The sequence below is a fragment of the Lactuca serriola genome, chromosome 9 (genome assembly GCF_051521515.1).
Source record: "Lactuca serriola cultivar US96UC23 chromosome 9, Lser_US96UC23_V15, whole genome shotgun sequence".
NCBI lineage: Eukaryota > Viridiplantae > Streptophyta > Magnoliopsida > Asterales > Asteraceae > Lactuca > Lactuca serriola.
The window spans coordinates 196,532,447-196,543,706 of NC_136416.1; positions in this window are offsets into that span (position 1 = coordinate 196,532,447).

Genomic DNA, 11,260 nt, shown 5'->3' on the forward strand with positions numbered 1-11,260 from the left:
TGGTTTTTGTGAACCACTAGAGGCATCACACTTGGGGTGCTCAAGCTTTCAAAGGTCAAGAACTATAAGTCCTTCTAAGAGGTAAGTCATCTAACTATTCGTATTGTTCAATTGTATGCTATTTAGGACAATGATTTGGAAAATTGAAAATATGCATGTATAATTAGAGAAAACATAGATCCAAAGCATTTAGGGTTACATGTGAACCATAGGAGTGTTATAGTGCTCAAAACCCAACAATGGTATCAGAGCATAGGATTGTTTTGTATTATACTTGATGCTTGTTATTTTCCAAAGTTGAAAAATCGAATTTTTGGCCCCTGACTGATGAACTCGTCGAGTCCACTAGCTGACTCGACGAGTCCACTCAGTAACAGAGCAACTCGACGAGTCAGTTCATGCACTTGACGAGTTGCAGCTTCTGGTTGCAGAAATTCGAGGTTTTTGGACATAATTGGATTAGGATCATTACCACAAACTGTTTTGAATCATAAAATCTGTTTTTTCTGATATGGTAGTGATCATCCTATTGCAATTACAAGATAATTGTCAAAGTTTTAAGATAATTGTTGATTTATATGATAAACAAAGTTGCTTGCGAATTGATGACTTGTATTATCTTGTTTATGAGTTTAGCTAGATGAATCTTGAATTATATGATAATTTTAATTGGTTAAAATTGGTCTAAATGAATTTTAATCACCTCCATAACTTGTCCTCAAGTTATGGAAAATGAAAGGTGTCATCTTTAAAATTGCTTTAAGCTCATAAGTTTGAATACCAAGATTTTTGACAAGTTTCAAAACTTGCCCTCAAGTTTTTGAATTTTTTTAAAGTGTCACTAATGAAACTTTAATTCCAAACCCTAGAGTTTTAAAAGTTAAAATTCAACCCTTATACTTTATAATATTATAAGTTTAATTATATATATATATATATATATATATATATATATATATATATATATATATATAAGACTAGTCGGTCTTACCGTTAGTAGGCCTCATTGACGAAACCGGTCTATAAGGGGGGGGGGGGGGATAAGGTTACTGCCTATAAAATGGTGGTTTAATGGGTGTCCACTCTCACCTACCGCTTCCTTGACTGGTGGAGGGTCGTTAGCCGAACGAGTAGGATAGGACATTAATTCTCCCTCATTAAAAGTATAATGATAAATATAAAGTAACTAAACTGTTATTAAATTCCCAATCTTAGTTACTTTAGGAAAATGTGAAAATGGTGCTAATCCATGAAATTATACTTTGCACCTTGTTAAGTCGTTAGTGGAGCGTATGTGGTTAACCGACACACTAATCTGGGACTAAAAATGTGTGGCAAAGGGTAGCTTGATGTTAATCATAGATCGATGGAGCGTGTGTGGTTAACCGACACATTGATTAGGTGATTTATAACATTGGGTGTACCAAGTTAATTTTCATGGTTATTGACACCTTGTTTGTGATCCTCGGCATCCCAGTCACAAACTTGAAGGGCACAATCGAGATTTAAACATGTCATTGAAAAGTTTAATGAATCTCAAAGGATCTAGGAATTTCAATCCAATTAAAACTTAATAATCTATTTCTTTTTTCATGGTGGAAATTGGTAAATCGTCATTTACCTACCTTCAAATATTTTACAATGAGATTACGACATCCCTTTTTGCAATTGTAGAATATTGTGTTGGGTCCTAGCCTTAATATTTAATTTGGGTGTAATATTAAGGATTATCATCTAACCTAAACTTTGTTCTTTTTCAGATGTCTATCCCAAACAATGCTTCCAACCCAATCCCTTCAGGCTCTTTCTCCTTCATGAACCTATGTGGGAGGGTCATTTTCGATGGCTCGAACTTCAATGACTGGATTCAAAACATCCGAATGGCTATTCGCTATGAGGACAAAGAATATGTCCTAGATAAAGAGCTCAAGGCGATTGATGTCACCACTGCTACTCCCGAACAAATCTCTGAACATACTACTCATGAGAGGGATGCAACAAAGGTGTCATGTCTAATGATTGCTACCATGACTGCTGAGCTGCAGAAGTTCTATGAGGACTACTATCATTTTGAAATGTATCAAGATTTGATGGAAATATACCATCAAAGTACTCGGCAGGAGAGGTATGAGATCATTGCCTCCATGATCACAACCGAAATGAAGGATGGTGAACCAATCACGACCCACTTGCAAAAGATGCAGAGATTTGTGGACGGCTTGCTTAAATTGAATGTTAATTTTGATGAAGAGTTGGCCATAGATATTATTATACACTCTTTACCTTCTTGTTACGATCAGTTTCGTATGACCTATCATACGAACAAGGAGGAGGTCACTCTTAGCAAGATTCAAGGCCTTTTGAGAACTGCAGAAAGCAACTTGAAAGGTAAGTCGGTTGTGTCTACTCCTACTCCTACTTCTGCCCCTGTTTTGGCAATCAGACATGGACGGGAAAGAAGAGGAAGGATCCCTACAAGAGCCGTAAGGGAAAGTCTCTTGATGGATCCTCTTCAAGTGGGACCAAATTTGGTTATGCTAATCCATCCTCCAATCCGAAGGATACAGATTCCTTCCACTGCCAGGAAAAAGGGCATTAGAAACGAAGCTAACCCAAGTACTTGCAGGACATAAAGGATGGCAAGATCAAGCCCTCCTTTGAAGGTATTTACACTATTCAATCTAATAACTCATCACATGCTAATTCTTGGGTCCTTGATACAGGTTGTGGATTTCACATTTGTTCTGATTTGCAGGGACTAAAAAGAAGTAGGGATGTGGAGCACTGGAAGATAAACTTAATCATGGGAAATAGGAAAGTGTCACCTGTAACCAATATTGGAGTTTATTCTTTATTGCTTAGTAATGGTTTAAATTTAGATTTGAATAATTGTTTTTACTCGGCCGATATGGCGATAAATATTATTTCCTTTCACAATTTGTATAAACAAGGTTTTACCTTTTCTTTTAATAATGAAATTGGTGGTATTAATGCTTATTACAATGGTGTATTTTATTTTGAAGCATTAGCTTGCAATCGTATATATGAAACTGTGATGGTTGTAGATAACTTAGGAGATAATGTGTTACACATTGATTCTTCCAATGATCTGGACAAGGCATGCTTGTGGCATTATCGTCTTGGACATGTCAACAAGAAGCGCATAGCCTAACTCCAAAAGGATGGAGTCTTGGAGTCATTTGACTTGAAGTCTGATGAAACTTGCGAATCTTGTTTACTTGAATGATGACCAAGTCACCCTTCACTCGTACTTGTGAAAGGGGTGAAGTTCGGTTGGATCTCATACACACTGATGTGTGTGGACCATTCAGAACCGCCACAAGGGATGCTAATCGCTTCTATGTGACTTTCACTGATGATTACAACATATATGGCTATGTCTACTTAATCAAGCATAAGTCGGACACCTTTGAAAAGTTTAAAGAGTTGAAGAAAGAAGTGGAGAATCAATTGGGCAGGAAGATAAAGATGTTGCGATCCAATCGAGGAGGAGAGTATCTTAGTATCGAGTTCCTTGACTATCTTACGGAATGTGGAATTGTTTTACAATTGACGCCACCTAGGACACCAAAACTTAATGGTGTGGTTGAGAGGCGCAATAGAACCTTGCTAGACATGGTTCATTCCATGATGAGTCGAGCTTCGTTACCTATCTCATTCTGGGGGTATGCCTTAGAGACTGTCGCCCATATCCTTAATCTAGTCCCTACCAAAAAGGTTTCAAAAACACCTCAAGATGTGGATAGGGAAGGTTCCCTCGTTAGACCACATCAAAGTTTGGCGTTGCGAGACTTTCGTGAGACACGATACTCATGACAGGCTCGAACCTCGGAGTGATCGATGTATTTTCATCGGCTACCCACATAAGTCCTTTGGATATCTCTTCTACAGACTGAGTGACAATGTTGTCTTTGTTGCGAGGAGAGGAGTCATTCATGAGAGAGAGCTCATATGCCAAGGGGGTAGTGGGAGACAAATTGACCTTGAAGAGCTTCAAGAGTCAAGTGGGGAAGGAACCTTAAACACTAGCACTCAACCTGAGGAGGAAATTACGGTTGAACCAATTGACGAGTCTGTACCTCTCATGCGTTCCAGTACAGTTAGTGTTCCACCTGCGCTATATGGTTTTCATATAACAAATGAAGGTGATACATTTATCTGTGATAGCACACTGGTAAATTTGGATGAAACTAACAATTACAAGGAAGCCATGGCAGACTCTGAGTTTGCTAAATGGAAAGAGGCTATGGATAGCGAGATTCAATCCATGTATGACAATCAAGTTTGGAACTTGGTTGACAATGTACTGGGTCGTAAGACGGTCGGGTGCAAATGGATCTTCAAGAAGAAGACCGACATGGATGGGAATGTACACTCATATAAGGCGCGATTGGTTGCGAAGGGCTTTACTCAAACTTTGGGAGTTGACTATGATGAGAACTTCTCACCAGTAGGAAAGATCAAATCTATAAGAGTTATGTTGGCTATTGTTGCATTTCATGACTTTGAAATATGACAAATGGATGTCAAAACCGATTTCCTTAATGGAAAGTTGGCTGAAGATGTTTACATGAGTCAGTCAGAGGGTTTTGTCAATGCAAAGTACCCAAATAGAGTGTGTAAGCTTGAGAAATCCATTTATGGTTTGAAACAAGCATCTCGCAGATGGAATCTTTGTTTTGATGAGAAAGTCAAAGAGTTTGGATTTTCGAGAAGCGGGGATGAGTCCTATGTATATGTCAAAGCTAGTGGGAGTATAGTAAGCTTTCTGGTATTATATGTCGATGACATACTACTCATAGGAAACGACATCCCAACCTTGCAGGAAGTTAAGTCCTGGCTTGGGAAGTGTTTCACTATGAAGGACCTTGGGGAAGCTGCTTACATCCTAGGGATAAGGATATTGAGAAACAGGAGTAAAAGACTAATAGGACTTTGTCAAACTACCTACGTGGACAAGGTGTTGAAACGCTTCAGCATGGAGAAGTCCACGAAAGGTGACTTACCTATCCAAAGTAATACCAAACTGAGTAAGACTCAAAGTCCGAATACAGAGGCTGAGATAGGAGAGATCATTCGAATACCATATGCTTCCGCAGTTGGCTCGATCATGTATGCTATGACTTGTACTCGCCTTGATGTGGCTTTTGCTTTGAGCATGGTCAACATATATCAAGGGAATCTTGGTAAAGTTCATTAGACTGCAGTTAAGAACATTATTAAGTACCTGTGGAGAACTAAGGATTGGATCCTTATCCTCGGTGGGAGTGATGACTTGAGATTGACGGGGTATAGTGACGCCTAGCTTTCAAATCGATAGAGATAATTTCCGCTCTCATTCGGGCTGGGTGTTTACCCTGAATGGAGGAGCAGTGACATGGAAAAGTTCCAAGCAGGAGACTGTAGCTGATTCAACGTGCGATTTAGAGTACATAGCAGCAAGCGAAGCATCGAAGGAGGTGATATGGTTGAAAAACTTCATCGCAGACTTTGGAGTCGTACCATCCATAAAGGAGCCTATGGAGATTTTCTGCGATAATGAAGGAGCGGTTGCCTTAACCAAGGAACCGAGAGATCATGGTAGATACAAGCATATCGAAAGAAAGTACCACTTCATAAGACATCAAGTAGAAGAAGGACACCTCGTGGTAAAGGGGATATCGTCAGAGGACAACCCAACAGATCCCCTTACAAACAGACTGACTAGGGTTAAGCACTTGCAGCATGCAAGGGGTATTGGGCTAACGAACGATATTAGTTTTAGCGGCTAGATAAATAGAAGCTTGTAATAGCTAAATTGTAATTGACATTTGATGATTAAACAAAAGGAGTTTTATTTATAAGTAAAGTTATTGACTTGTGCCAATTATTTAGTATTGTTTCACTTTGCATGTTGTCACACCCCAAAACCAAGAACGGCGGAAACGTTCTGGGGCGGAGGACGTCATGTAAGGTAATCATAACACAGTAAATGTAAATAGGCAAACAACATCATCCATTGCATTAAATATAAAATTTTAATACATGCGTGTTCTGTACAGTTTTAGACACCAAAAATATAACATAAATCAAAATAATAAAATGATGAGTCTTGAGTACGCTCCGTCATCTCAAAAACTGGCATCGGTACCTGTCTACTGATGACCTGAGAATACAAGTTATTTTGAAAGAGTTTATCAGCATTAAGCTGGTGAGTTCATAAGCATTTTAGTGTCAATGTTTGTTGTCAAAAACGTTTGGACCTGTCTCAATGTATAAGTTTGTAAAAGTTTGAATCTCTCAGAAAATCCTATATTTTCTATAAAAGTAACCTTCTACCAAGGCTAAACTGTTTTGTAAACTCGTCTGTTGTAAAAGTGTGTAATTACCCAAGTATAAATATAGTTTGTACATTAATACTTAAGTGAGATTATCACCAAAATATGTAATGGGTAAATCATTGTAGTACTGTAGCTTTGTATAATAAGAACTACTGTTGTACTAATTACTACTACCTTAAACCGGATTTATATTAAGGTATAATGTGATAATTGCACCATACTATCGACTGATAACAACGACATAAAGAACGGTCGTAATAACGGAATGACGTTTGGCACCCGCAGACCTGCAGGTCCGGCTGTAGCTAGCAGCAAGGTGTAGGATAGTCAATCCAGTATAGATCTATACGCAAACTCAACGCTCTCCCTCCAAGAGAATTCTGGCTACAACTCGGGCCATGACATTTAAGGCATGCTCCGATACAGTGGATCACATTTGTTATCGTATTCTTGCATATGTGATGAAATGTTTCTTGTTCTAGTATAGTTGTATATGTTCTCTTCCTAGTATAGACTCATGAATGAACTGACTCATTGATCTAGCAGTTGTAATAGTATGGTTCTGTGTTACCCCGATGGTAACTTGTTAACGGTGCGTTTAGTACGTATGATTATGGAAGTACTTTTATGTCTATATATGTATATTTGATATATAATTAATATGGAAACGACCTTCGGATGGTCACCCAAAATCCTATCAGACCACATCCAAATCGAGGAAAAGGAAACAAGGTGGGTAGCCTTCCTAAGTCTTTTAAACATTACTTATATAACTACACATATACGGGCATGCAATTTATAATATAAAAGCATAAATAAGTATTTATAAGGCATTTGAAACATAAGTATTATTTTTAAAGAAAGATTGACTTGATGTCAATCTATAAAACAATTTGAAGGCGTAGATTTGATTAAAACAGTTTAAGTATAAGGAACATTTGTTTAAATCACAGTTGCAGTGTAAATTCGAAAAGTAAATGGGTTTGGAAAACATTTATAAGTAAAACAGTTTGATAGATAGTTTAAATAGTGATAAAATCACTGGTTTCCCTAGTTATTAATCACATGTGATTAATGCAATCACATGTGATTGAAATGATAACTATAAGTATTTAACTTGTATTCCCCCCCTTGAAAGCATATAAAAGCATTTAGAATATTTAAAAAGGTTGATTAAGGGGTATGAAACTCACTTGATTGATTGAGGAAAGCGAGATGGAAAACCGGGCAGAGTTTCGTCTCGGAAAACGGATTTTTCTTGGGATTCTCGGGAATCTCGGGAGTAAAATCGACCCTCGGGACTTGAGCAAAAAGACCAGAGCTTCGGGTTATAACGGGCACGGAAAACGAGACAAGGTTGTGAGAGAGAGGAGAGAAATGAGCAACATTTTTGGAAAGCCTCGCATCCTATTTATAGGAAGGCTGAACCGCCTCCGAACGCGGGGCGTACGCTCGTACGCAGCGCGTACGCGTACGTCATGCATGACCGAAACCTCGACTGCCTCGGTTCGGATGGGACGGGTTGCTGGGTACGCGGGTCGGATGGGACGGCGGGTCGGACGGGACAGCGGGTCGGATGGGTCGGAGCTTCGGACGGGTCGGACGGTTTAGAATTCTTCGGATAGCGCGACGTGGACGATCCGAGACCCTCGATCTCAGTACGCGGGGCGTACGAAGGTACGCAGGGCGTACTTCGGTCCAATCCGATGACTCCCCTTCGGATAATACCGGGAATATATAATTAAATTCATATTTATTTTAAATAAACTTCAAAAATTCATATCTCCCTCATACGAACTCCGTTTTTGACGTTCTTTATATCCACACGAAGGTGAGACCATGATCTACAACTTTCGTTTAGATTCCGTTGGCAAATTCCGAAATTATTTTTATTATTTATTTATTAAAATGACGTGATTAAGGAATTTCTTCAAAATTTCATAACTTCCTCATCCGAAGTCATATTTGGACGTTCTTTTTATGTATGCAAACCTTGATATGATTCCTACTACTTTATTTAATCCGAACAAGATTTTAGGAAGGTTACATTTTGACCTAATTTTGATCGGTTTTACATTACATTGACTCGAAATATCGGGTTGTCACACATGTTTTGACTTCCAGAATAATAAAATTATTCAAACAATCCACAGTCGATCATACATTGGAAGTAAGTATGACAGAAGACTGTCATGAGTTGGCTTGTAGATTGTCTAAGGTGTTAGACATAGCAAAAGTTTGCTACACCATTCATGAGTGCTCCTAAAATAAGATTTGAGTAATGGATTCAACCCGCGCTCACCTGAATTACTTCATGGAATTTATCACGAGTAATTGTGAGACGATAATATCATATAATCTTCAAACCAAGATATATGAGTTGTTGACTATGAGTTGGTTGTGAATTGATGGTATGAAAACGCATCAGTAACTTGATGTTATAAAACGTGTCGTTGTGCATGATTTGATAAGTAGTTAGTACAAGCATATAATGTCGAAGTTTATATGTTCCTTTTATCCTAAGTGGCTTAAAAGCGATATCTTGGTCCCCTCGATGATTATGTTTTGACTATGTGTCGGGCCCGGTCAGAACTAAATTGATGTGTTCAGTTATGTTTTATGTCACACGAATCGGAAATCGGGAAACAAATTGCAGGACAATAGGTATGACTATGTTCCATGTGTTTGTCCGCATAGATATCTTGAGAACAGAGGAATATATGATCCCTTATCTAAAGGACGCGTCACTGACTAGGTCAGAGTTTGACAACGGCTTTTGAAAGCTTACGATTTCTAAGTCGGATCCTAAAGTCGCATTGGCAGTTATAGTTATTAGACTTATCCAAGTGGGAGACTGTTGGATTTTGTGTGTAAGCCCATAACTATAATCGGGATATACTTGACCCGATTGTAGCATGGTCCTTTTGGGTTGCCTTCACTTGTGGAATTTGATAGGATGGACTTTTGAGAATAAGGTTATTTATGATTTATTAATATATTATAAGTATAATATATTAATATGAAATCATATTTAATTAGTATTGATCAAGAATTAATTTGGTGGTCAAAAGAGACTAATTAAATATATGGGGATTGATTGTGTAAATCAATGATTCTTAAAATGTGGGCTAATGATCCATGGTTATTTAGGATGGGCTAAACCAATGAGATAATCCATGGATAGTCCATGGAGGTTAATCCATGGAGCCTAAGTAATAAGAAAGGTCATTAGGGTTTACAAGGTGTAACCCTAGCCTTTTCTACACTATAAAAGCACACCCCCTAGAACCAAAATCGGTTACACCATCATTCTAAGAAGTTTGATATTGATTTTGAGCTAAGTAACTTATTCTCTCAAGCCTCTTCTTGCATATTGGTGTTTGTGAACCATTAGAGGCATCACACTTGGGGAGCTCAAGCTTTCAAAGGTCAAGAACTACAAGTCCTTCTAAGAGGTAAGTCATCTAACTAGTTGTATTGTTCAGTTGTATGCTAGTTAGGATAATGCTTTGGAAAATTGAAAATATGCATGTATAATTAGAGAAAACATAGATCCAAAGCATTTAGGGTTGCATGTACACCAAATGAGTGTTATAGTGCTCAAAACCCAACAGGTAGTATCTCCAAATTGGATGTTCAGGTTATCTCACATATGTGGTCGACACTCGAGTTGACGGGAAAAAGTCGGTTGCGCATGTACCAGTGGTTAGAGAGTTTCCAAATGTTTTTCTGTACGAATTACCTGATGTTCTTCTCGTACGGTAGGTGGAGTTTAGGATCGATCTGATCCCTGGTGCGACCTCGGTTGCTAAGGCACCATATCGCCTTGCACCACACGAGATGAAAGAGTGTTCCTCTTAACTGTAGGAGCTGTTGGGCAAGCAGTTTATCTGACCAAGCAGTTAATCCTGGGGAGTAATGATTCTATTTATAAAGAAGCAGGATGGATCTCACCATATGTGCATAGATTGTTGGGAGTTGAACAAGTTAACAGTGAAGAATCGTTACCCACTTTCTAGTATTGATGATCTTTTCTATTAGTTCCAAGGTGCATCTTGTTTCTACAAGATTGATCTGAGGTCGGAATCCCATAATATGAGGGTTAGAGAAGAGGATGTGGAGAAGACAATGTTCCGAACTTGTTATGGTCACTATGAGTTCATAGTGATGTCTTTTGGGCTCACCAACACACCTGCAACATTTATGGATTTGATGAATCAGGTATGCAGACCGATGCTCAATAGACTGGTCATTATTTTCATTGATGATATTCTGGTCTACTCCAAGACCACGAAGCATCACGAGGATCACCTACGAGAGTTACTTGGAGTGCTGAGGAGAGAGAGGCTTTATGCAAAGTTCTCCAAGTGCAAGTTCTAGTTACAAAAGGTCCATTTCTTAGGAAACCTTATCAATCAGAACGAGATTCTAGTCGACCCAGCCAATATTGAGGAAGTTATGCAATGGGATGTCCCGAAGTCCCCCTTGGAGATCAGGAGTTTTTTGGGGTTTGCAGGTTACTATCGGAGGTTCATTCGTGATTTTTCCAAGATTGTTGTTCCTTTGGCTCGCTTGACAAATAAGAGTGTGGATTTCCATTGGGGGCCTGAGTAGCAGTCTGCATTTGAGACTCTTAGGAAGATGTTATGTGAGGCCCCGGTATTGACCCTTCAAGAGGGCATTGAGGATTTTATGGTGTTTTGTGATGCTTCTGTCATGAGTTTGGGGGTGATACTCATGCAACGGGGTAGGGTGATTGGGTATGCTCCCGGGAAGATGAAGCCTCGTGAGGTTAGGTATCTAAGACACAATTTGGAGTTGGGGGCAGTGGTGTTTGGCCTCAAGGTTTAGAGACACTATCACTATGGGTTCCGGTGTACCATTTAGACATATCACAAGATCCTGAGGTTTCTTATGGA